The following is an 11,999-nucleotide window of genomic DNA, read 5'->3' as shown; positions in this document are numbered from 1 at the left end:
TGGTTACTGGTATCAGGAGTATAGTAAGGTACCTGGACCAAATGCCATCTGTTACGTCTGAATTGACCACTATTAGTTTGAACAACATAAGAGCGTGGTTCTTCACAAATTTCAATTACCTTTCCATATTGCCTAATATCAATAATCCAGACAGAATCGCCCACATCTAAAGGTTGCATATCCTTGGCTCGGTGTCTACTATTATAATTATCTGCTTGTTTTTCCTTATTTTCCCTTTCTCTTAATGACACTCCCCCCTTAACAACCGATTGTTCCAAATTTAATGACAACTGTGGTAGATTAGTTCTTAATTTTCTAGAGAAAAACAGCTCTGCTGGTGAAAGTCCACACCTTAAAGGTGTAGCTCTATAGGCCAAGAGCGCTAAAAATATATCTTCACTATTCTTTTTGATTAGTTCTTTAGCAGTCTTAACTGCCCGTTCAACTAATCCATTGCTCTGTGCAAAGTATGGGCTACTAGTTACATGAATAAAATTATAATTTGAAGCAAATTTCTTAAATAATTGTTGAAAATTGTGGTCCATTTTCACTACGCACAATATTGGGAATACCATATCTAGAGAATAAACCTTTCAAGTGATTTATAATAACAATTTCAGTCATGGAACTGAGCTCAAATATTTCAAAATATCTGGAGTAGTAGTCCACGACAATCAAGAACCATTCATCCAGTTTAAAAAGATCTAGCGCTATCTTTTCCCAAGGTCGTGTACATGATTCTTCTGTGTAAAAAGTTTCTTTTATATTTTCACGAGTTTCCACACAATTGGGACAATTTCTAATCATATTTTCTATTTGAGAAGACAGCCAGCCCGATCCACCATACTGTAGATTTGGCCCTGTCCCTGCATTTGACTACCCCCAGATGATCTGTGTGAATACATTCTAGACATTTAAGTTGCAAAGCTGTTGGTATAATAATTCGAGAACTTTTTAATAACAAATTTTCAGAAAATGAAATATCGTATCTGAATTGAAAATATGGCAAAATATGCACGGGAACTTTAGACTTTTCTGCCCATGATCTCAACGTATATGTATTGTTTTATTATTTGTAAAACAGGGTCATTGCTTTGTTCCTCAATTATTTGCTTTATCAACCGATCTTTTATGGGTAAATTGCGAATTACAGATTTAACATACCCCTCAACTTCAATACCTGTCAACTCATCATTACTAGGTACAGAATTTTTTATGGGACTTCGACTTAGTGCGTCCGACACAACCAACTGTTTTCCTGGGATGTAAACTACTTTATAATTGTAACGCATTAATCTCATCCGAAACCTCTGCAACCTAGGAGTTAATTCATCCACATTTTTCGTCTGTAAAATTTGAACAAGGGGTTTTGAGTCTGTTTCAAAAATCAAATCTTTGATCCCTGTTATATAATCAGCAAACTTTTCAGCTGCCCAAGTAATTGCCAGGGCTTCTTTTTCTATCTGTGCATATCGACCCTCTACTTGACTTAATAATCGAGATGAAAATGCCACTATTCCGCGAGACTTATCTAGATTTTCCTGCATCAGACAAGTTCCTATACCAAAACAACTAGAGTCTGAATTTACAACAATAGTTTTGTTCGCATCAAAATATGATAAATTTGGGGAACTTTCTAAACATTTTTTTAGAGTATTTAGAGCTTGACTTTGAGCAGGTCCCCATAAGAATACTGAGTCCTTTTTTAGAAGAGATGTTAAAAGTTCTAAAATTTCAGATTTGTTTTTAATATATTTACCAGCAAAATTAGTCATACCTAATAATCTTAAAAGTTCTATTTTATTTTCTGGTTCTGGGAATTCTCTAATTGCTCTGACCCGTTCAGGATCTATTTTAACCCCAGAAGTAGTGATGATATGCCCCAAGTACTTGACTGACTTAGCAGCAATGACACATTTGTTTTTATTAAGGGTTATACCTTCATTGTGTAATTTTATTAGAACTTGGTTTAAAATTTCGTCATGTTCTTTGACTGAACTAGCATGGATTAAAATATCATCCATATAAAAGACTACCCCTTTCATACCTGAAAGAATCTTAGAAAACCTAAGTGCAAAATATTCTGGAGAACATGAAATTCCAAAGGGAAGACGTGTAAAAAAGTATCGACCAAATGGTGTGATGAATGTAGTTAGCAATTGGCTTTCTGGTTTCAGTTTAATTTGGAAGTAACCACTAGTTGTGTCGAGCTTAGAAAATATTATTGAATTTTTCAGTTGAGCCAAAGTATGCTCTATTTTTGGAAGTGGGAAATAAGCTCTTAATACACTTTGGTTAAGCTTTGTGTAATCTCCGCACAACCTAACAGAGTCACCTTTTGGTACACAAACAATAGGACTTACCCACCTGGTATGTTCTTCAATTGGTTTTATTATACCCAACTGAAGTAGACGGTCTAACTCAACTTTTATCTTGGGCATGAGTGGTAATGGAACTACTCGTGGTACTGACCGAGCAAATGGCTGAACATTAGATTTTAGCTCAAGTTTCATTTCTGTTTTAAATTCCCCAATATCATAAAATATTCCTTGAAATGACTCAGCTATCGTTTCTAATGAGTACTTGCTAGCACTGTAGCTCTCTGATTCTGCCCCAAATGCATTTATATTTTTAGATACTAAGTTATTAATATAACGTGAACTATTGTTATTAATATTGAGCATTTTTAATTTTATAATTCCAGGCCGACCAAGAATAGGCACCTTTAGATTTTTTACAACATATAAAGATTCTGAATACATATTGTCATTATAAGTCAAATTAACATCAATGTTACCCTCAATTTCTAGTTTTTTATTATCAGGGCCCCCTATGGACTCCTGGCAAACATACATTTTATTTTTGTAAAAATCAAACAACATATTTCTAGAAACACAGCTTACATCAGCACCTATATCAACAAGAAAGGGCATAACATATTTATTGTCAACTAAAACTTTTGCAAACCACTGATCTTTATCGTTAGTGTAAATGTGTCCTAGATGAAAATCAAAGTTATTTACCTGTAATTCCATTTCATTTCCTATTCCTACCTCACTTTCAGCACAGTTTTGACCTTCAACTACTCTTACATTTCTGCCGGATCTACACCTAGCTTGCCAATGTCCTTTTTTTTCCACATAATCGACAACGACTATCTTTTGCTGGACATCTTTCTCGGCTGTTGCAGCTTGGTACACTACAGTATGTACATTTGTAGTTTTTGTTGGATTTCCCCTGTGTGTTCTGTTGTCCATATTTATTTGGATCTGCTTGTGATTGTGACCAGTAGTTACCTCTGTGTGCATTGACCGTAGCTACTTATTGTACTCGTTCTTGCCTAAGAATTTTGTTTTGAGAATTCTGCAGCTCGGCTTGACGTACTGTTAATACAGCTTCCCCTAATGTTAGGTTCTTTTGGAGTTGTAACCTCTCACTTGCGTTTACATCTAAAACTCCTACTACTATGCGGTCTCTTATTAACTCATCTTTTAGAGCCCCATAACTACAATGCTCTGCAAGGCTATGAAGTGCAGTGATATATGCATCCACCGACTCCCCTGGCTGTTGACTACGTGTGTTGAACTTGAATCGTTCAAATATTACATTCTTTTGGGGTATAAAATGAGCATCAAATTTCTCGATAATAATACTATATACTTGCTGTGCGGGTGTTAGATTAAATTGAGTTATAATTTCCTCTGCTTCTGCCCCCATTAGATACACTAGCATATCAATTTTTTCAGCTTCTGGTTTGTTTATAAAACCGCTAACCGACATATATCTTTGTAACCTCTTTTTCCACTGATTCCACGATCCTGGAAGGGAGAAATTAAACTCGGAAGGAGCTGATACTGTTGCCATGTTGGCAAGCACATGGCTCCCATTTGGTACCGCCTGATTCTCTGCCATTCCTGGATGTTTTTTCTTATTTCTGCTCTTCGAAGAAGGTTCTACTTGCCAAATATTCCTCGAAGTATTTGCAAGTTCGCTGCCACCATGTAGTATTATTGAGATAATCTTTATTTAGCACTTTATTACAATTCTATCTACAAGCCATAGTTCTTATCGTTAACCTCACTCCTACTGTCAATCCTGACATCCTGTCATTCTCCCCAAAGAGGTTCTGTCTCAAGTACCGACTACGTTTCTGAAGGAAACGTATAAGTGGTTGCATACTGAGCTGACTCTACACTAGGGTGGAGTGAAAAATTTTTTTTTTGAAATTTGATTAGCACTATTTAGCAAAAGTAGCCTTTGATGTAGTAGATCACCTGTAAATTTTTTAAAAATTAAAAAAAAATTTCTTCATTCCCCGCCGCGGGCCCAAAAAATTAAAAATTTTTTTTTTTTATAAATAGCATTAACTAAAAGTTGCTTTTACTTCTGTAGATAATCTACAATTAAAAAAAATATATATTATAACATTTTTTCATTCCCCGCCATGATCCTAAAAAAAGTTACGCGCCAAAACTTGTTAAAACATTGGTCATTTTATGGCGTCTTAACATTAGAAAAATCCAATTCTCTATATTTACTAGAAAAAAATTTGTTTAAAAAAAATGCATAATTGTCAGTAAATAAATCATCGATTTGACCTTCAGCTCGTTTTTTTAACCCATTGCTACTTTTCTCAGCATCGCATATTATCGCGTCACGTCGGTTGAGAGCGCAGACTCTCGGCGCGGTCTCGGCTCTCGGTCTAGTCGATCTCAATCAACCACAGTTCAGTTCTTGGTTATTTGTCGCTTAAGTAAGTTCTGCTACGTAGTGCGTGTTGTGTTTTTGTACGAGAATAAAGAATACTTTAAATTAAGTTACCCAAATAATAGTGGTCGTGGATTTACTTCGTAGTAAATAATGACGACGCGAAGTAAAACAAATTGTCCTATAATTGGGCCTTCGATTGATTTAAATTCGGGAGGAACAATGTTGCCCTCTCGGGAACAAGTGCTTCAATATTATAATTTTATAAGACAAAAGAAACAAAGTGAAGGACAATACAAACCAAAGGTTGGTGAAATCTATGACGAAATTGCGACGACGTTGGAGGAAATATGGAAAAAAGCCTCTATTCCTACAGTTCATCATGTCACAATTACCAATCAAATAAAAAGAGAGCACGAAAAGCTAAACAATATCCTTAAATCTTATTCACACGCTCGCAAAGAAACCGAAAGTTTTAAAAATAAAGTGGCATCTTTTAGGCAAAATGCTTCTTATTTGTTTGACATAGCATATTGCAAATGCAAATCGTTTGAAGAATGTGTCTGCGACATATCACACAAAGTACCGCTATTAGAAAGGCCATTTCTTTTGGACCAGCGAACTACACGAGTCATGGCTATAGGATCCCTAGACCGATTAACAACTGACAAGCTTAATAAGAAAATGTTAAGGAAATCTAAGGAATCTATGCGAGAGAAACAAGTTGAGTTTGAAAAAAAAATCCAAAAGAGATGCCTAAAGAAAAAGAAGCAGTTCTTAAAAATTTGGAGGAAGATATTCAACCCACGCCGTCAACATCGCAAACAAGAATTAACCTGCCGACTTTTGCAAGAGCTTGTGATAGGTATGGAATCGCAGACCGGCCAGCCGCAGCAATTGCTTCTGCATTATTGCATGATGTAAATATAAATAAAGAGGTCAAGGGAGAAATAAAGTGTACTACGGAGGCGGCGATAATTATCGATAGAAGCAAAGTAAGGAGGGAAAGGAAAAAGATGCGACTAGATTTACAGGAAATGGAAAATATTAGGGATTTAACTATTAAGGGCCTTTACTTCGACGGTAGAAAGGATAAGACGATGACAATGGTTCAAGCAGACGGTGGTATTAGTAAACGAACAATGGTTACAGAAGAACATGTTTCAATTATTTACGAACCGGGATCAGGTTATTTAGGACACGTTTCGCCATTAAGTGGGTCAGCTGAAAACATTAAGAATGCGATATGTATGTTTTTAACAGAGTTTAATATTAATAGATCCGATATACTAGCAATAGGTTGCGATGGAACTGTAATAAATACAGGTAACCTCGGTGGTGTCATGTGTTTTTTGGAAAAAGAATTCGGTAGACATTTGCATTGGATTGTCTGCCAATTACATTCTAACGAACTTCCTCTGAGGCATTTAATTGAAAAGTTAGATGGAACCACGTTTGGTCCTAGGGGATTCTCGGGACCCATCGGAAAGAGCTTAGCAATTTGCGACCAGTTATCAGTAATAAATTATAAACCTATTAAAAGTGAACTGCCCGAAGTAGATAGAGAACAACTAAGTACCGATCAAAAGTTCCTCTTCGATATAAGCACCGCTGTAAGTACAGGAGAATTTCCTGCTAGTCTTGCTTCCAAGAATCCTGGTAAATTATCTCATGCGAGATGGCTTACCACTGCCAACAGAATTTTAAGGCTCTATGTAAGCACATTGAATCCATCAGAAAACCTAATAGAAATTGCAACTTTTATTAATAAGGTATATGCCCCAATATGGTTTACTATTAAAACCAAACCAAAAATAAAAGATGCGCCGTTCAATTTATGGAAAAGTATATATTTGAGCCGATATTTAAAGAAAGATTTAAGAGAAATTGTTGATACAACTATACAAAGAAATGCATTTTTCGCCCACCCTGAAAGTTTATTGGTTGCAATGATAACTGATGAAAGGCGACATATTCGAGAGCTAGCTGTTGAGATAAGAGTTGTTGTCGTTTTTAATTCTTGTCAGAACAAAATATAATATCGTAGAATTTTTTATTGTTTTTTTAAGCTAGTGATTCAACCAGGGAAGGTTTAACAGAACTTATTTTGACAATTGGGAAAAGTTAGGTCTTGAGTTAAAACGGCTTAGAGAACAAAGCTATGATAACGGGACCGATATGAAAGGAACAACGAAGGGTGTGCAAAATAGAATACCTACTTGAAAAATATCTTTAAAATTAGTCATAAATGACGAAGCGTCTTCGCCAACAGAAACAACAACCTTTTTTGTAATATACAAGAACTGTACCTACACGTTTTTTCTGGTTCTACAAAGCATTGGGAAGTTCTGAAAATAACATGTTTCACAACTAACTCTAAAACCGTTGAGTATTACTACTAGATGGTCAAGTCGAATAGATGCATTGAAATCTTTAGGATTTCAATTTTGTGAAATATAATGCCTTATTCGAAACAATAGAAGACATCAACACAGATCCAGAAACTAAGGTCAAAGCACGAGGATTAGCAAAAAATATTAAAAATTATAAATTTATATGCGGCGTAGTTCTTTGGCATGATATTGTATTTCATACAAATTCAGTCTCGAAGATGTTGTAACAAGTAACTATAAATTTGTCAAATTGTGTAAAAATTTTGTCAAAAAATATAGAAAAATGAAAAGTTACAGACAATCTGGCTAAGAACAAATGAAAATTATTGTTAATGAAATTGCACAATATCTTGATATATGATCCGAATTTCCAGCTGAAAATGAAATTGGAGCCAGGAGAAAAAATCGCCAATTTGATTACGAAAAATCTGTGGATGAGTTAAAGGAAGATATATTTAAAATGAATATGTTTCATCTATATTTTACACATTGTCATTAATTTTTTGATTGCCCCATTTTCGCTTCTAGAAACTCATAATAAATTTTTTTAATTTTTATATGATATTTTTAATAGAGAAAAACAGATGATAAAACACTAGAAAAATATTGTATGAATCTTCATTCAATACTTTCAATAGAAAAAGAATAAGAATCGGATATAGAGTCAAATTATCTTCTAGAAAAATTGCGTGATATACCTCAAATGATACCATACTACATGAAACCTTCTTTTTAAGGTTTTGCGATTTTGAACTGTTTGTGCCACATTGGCACAAACACATTGGAATCCATCAGAAAACCTAATAGAAATTGCAACTTTTATTAATAAGGTATATGCCCCAATATGGTTTACTATTAAAACCAAACCAAAAATAAAAGATGCGCCGTTCAATTTATGGAAAAGTATATATTTGAGCCGATATTTAAAGAAAGATTTAAGAGAAATTGTTGATACAACTATACAAAGAAATGCATTTTTCGCCCACCCTGAAAGTTTATTGGTTGCAATGATAACTGATGAAAGGCGACATATTCGAGAGCTAGCTATGCGCCGAATATTATCCATTAGAGCAAAGAAGTCTGCAGCGGGGGAAGAAATTAAAATAAGAAAGTTTCAGGTCCCTAAAATAAACTTTTTGGCGACGGACTATGTTGACCTTATTTTTTGGCAAGAGCAAGTTATTAGTGAGTCAACATTAACCCAACATTTAAGTGACGAAGAGCTGAAAAATGCAATCGATAAAAACTCACTTATCTCTCAATTAACTTTTGATTTACCTTGTCACACTCAAGCCGTTGAGAGATGTGTTAAAGTTGTGTCAGAAGCATCTTTAAGTGTTTGTGGCGCTAGTGCTCGAGATGGTTTTATAAGATCACGTTTAAAAGATCGCAATATAATGCCAATATTTGAAACCAAACGGCATTATAAGGCGGAATAACGAGTTGTTATAAAGTAGAAAATTAAAAATAATAATTAAAATAGGGTGGTTGGAGGGCGAGTAGGGGTGGTGGAACACGAAATGCAGCCACCTCCACGTGGTGTGTTCTGGGTAGTTTATAAAACTAGCTGAGAGCTGCATATTGGTCTAAAACTAAAAAAATTAAATATTCTTAAGTTAATGCGGGGAATGAAGGAGTGGTCAAAATGAACCAAAAAAAGCATGAATGATCTACTAGTGCCTAAAAATAGATTAGCTGATAGTGCAATCTTGTATAAAAAATGTGAAAAAATTTTTTTTAAGGTCACGGCGGGGCATAATTTCAAGGTCAAAAAATTTTGAAAAAAATTGGTAAACATCTACTACTGTATAGGCAACTTTTGACATATAGTGCTAACTGCTAAAGTAAATTTTTGAAAATTCGAGATTTTTCGCTCCACCCTACTCTACACTATCCACATTCGAAAATAGTAGATCTAAAAACTTATTATTAGAGTTAGGAATAGTAATATGTTGTTTAAAATCAAGAAAAGCATAACATTGTGCTACACTAGAAATGTTTTCATTCATCTGAGATGGTGATATATTATTTAAATCGGGAGTTATGTTAGGCAAGTTAAAATCACCAAAAATATAAAAGCTGCACTTACTATAAGTACTGAATTCTCAAATCTTCAATCGTTTCAACATGTGATAGATAGCAATTATTTGGACTGTTAGGAGGAATATACACACCACCAATGATAAAATTAAAATTTGAAACAGAACAAGATATAAATAACTGCTCCACTGAATTGTTTATGTGGCTCATTCTAAAAGCTTTTATTTTTCTACGAATAAGTATCAAAATCTCCCCACCTCTACTTTTAGTACTTGAAAGATTAAGGGCCGGTTGTTCGAAAGCTAATCAACAATGATCATTATCAAATATTTAATTACTGTCACAAACTGTCAATGTCAACTTTGTTTGGGTTGATGAAAACATAATATGAAATTACTTAATCAATTATGTTAATAATTGTTATGTTAATTGATTAACTAATCTCATAATCAGGGCCGTGCGGTGCTATGATGCGGTGAGGCAGCCGCATCAGGCGGCATCACAAGGGGGCGGCATAATCAGTAAAATGTAATATAACAATGGATAATTCAACATTATTGCAGAGAAGTTTTGAAAAGAATTATACTTTTGGCCTCACAATGTTTAGCTTTTCGTGGAACAACTGATCATTTGTTTCAACCTAATAACGGAAACTTTTTTAAGTTAGTACAATTGCTCTCTGAGTTTGATCCAGTAATGGAAGAACATATCATGATAGTTCAAAGAGAGTCTGATACATGGTTTGTGACTTATTTAAGCAAGAGTAGGCAAGATGAATGGATAAGTTTAATGGGTAATATTATTTTAAACAAAATTGTCGAAATAGCAAAAATTGCCTAATATTTTTCGATAATCGCCGATTGTACCCCAGATGTACGTCATATTGAACAGCTCCAATTGACGATAAGAGTTGTTGTCGTTTTTAATTCTTGTCAGAACAAAATATAATATCGTAGAATTTTTTATTGTTTTTTTAAGCTAGTGATTCAACCAGGGAAGGTTTAACAGAACTTATTTTGACAATTGGGAAAAGTTAGGTCTTGAGTTAAAACGGCTTAGAGAACAAAGCTATGATAACGGGACCGATATGAAAGGAACAACGAAGGGTGTGCAAAATATAATACCTACTTGAAAAATATCTTTAAAATTAGTCATAAATGACGAAGCGTCTTCGCCCACAGAAACAACAACCTTTTTTGTAATATACAAGAACTGTACCTACACGTTTTTTCTGGTTCTACAAAGCATTGGGAAGTTCTGAAAATAACATGTTTCACAACTTAACTCTAAAACCGTTGAGTATTACTACTAGATGGTCAAGTCGAATAGATGCATTGAAATCTTTAGGATTTCAATTTTGTGAAATATAATGCCTTATTCGAAACAATAGAAGACATCAACACAGATCCAGAAACTAAGGTCAAAGCACGAGGATTAGCAAAAACTATTAAAAATTATAAATTTATATGCGGCGTAGTTCTTTGGCATGATATTGTATTTCATACAAATTCAGTCTCGAAGATGTTGTAACAAGTAACTATAAATTTGTCAAATTGTGTAAAAATTTTGTCAAAAAATATAGAAAAATGAAAAGTTACAGACAATCTGGCTAAGAACAAATGAAAATTATTGTTAATGAAATTGCACAATATCTTGATATATGATCCGAATTTCCAGCTGAAAATGAAATTGGAGCCAGGAGAAAAAATCGCCAATTTGATTACGAAAAATCTGTGGATGAGTTAAAGGAAGATATATTTAAAATGAATATGTTTCATCTATATTTTACACATTGTCATTAATTTTTTGATTGCCCCATTTTCGCTTCTAGAAACTCATAATAAATTTTTTTAATTTTTATATGATATTTTTAATAGAGAAAAACAGATGATAAAACACTAGAAAAATATTGTATGAATCTTCATTCAATACTTTCAATAGAAAAAGAATAAGAATCGGATATAGAGTCAAATGATCTTCTAGAAAAATTGCGTGATATACCTCAAATGATACCATACTCCATGAAACCTTCTTTTTAAGGTTTTGCGATTTTGAACTGTTTGTGCCAAAATAATCAAATTTTTTTATACCCAAATATAGTTGTACCACTAAGAATTTTATTAACACTTCCTGTCTCGGTAGGTAGCTAGTGGGTAAAGAAGTTTTTCAAAATTAAAAATTATTAAAAACTATTTACTAAAATCCATATGACAAACAAAACTAAAAAAATCCTAGTGAGTCCTCACTAGCTGCTACTTAACCAATCTGATTGACGAGTTTGCCAAAATTAAAGTCATGACTAAGTAAGTAAGCCATAAAGTAAGAAGGGCAAAATTGTAATTTTTGTAAACGTTATTTAATGTTAATACATACTTCATTTAATGTAAAGTATGTTTTGTTTTTAAAATAAAAGTTGTCCTTCAGTTTGTGTAGGTTTATTTAATAAAAATAAAATAAATTAAATACTTAAGTTTCAATAATACTTAAGGGGCGGCATTTCGAAGACTTGCATCATATTGAAAAGATGTACCGCACGGCTCTGCTCATAATTTTAATCAATTATGTTTTCAGCAACCCAATAAAAGTTGACATTGAGAGTTTTGGTGATAAATATTTGATAGTGATCATTGTTGATTAGCGTTCGAACAACCGGCCCTAGATCTATCACATCTGAATATCTGATAATTAACCAAATAAAGTTCCTTATCTAGGAAATCATCGTTCAACCAACTTTCAATATTTATCATATATATATATATGAGAATATATGAGAAATTTATCAAAGCAAGAACAATTAACTGCTGCAGAGAAATCGGATAACTTTGTCCTTAAACCTCCTACATTATGACAGTAGATTTT

The sequence above is a fragment of the Diabrotica virgifera genome, chromosome 2 (assembly GCF_917563875.1).
Source record: "Diabrotica virgifera virgifera chromosome 2, PGI_DIABVI_V3a".
Taxonomy (NCBI): domain Eukaryota; kingdom Metazoa; phylum Arthropoda; class Insecta; order Coleoptera; family Chrysomelidae; genus Diabrotica; species Diabrotica virgifera.
This window is presented reverse-complemented; position numbering follows the sequence as displayed.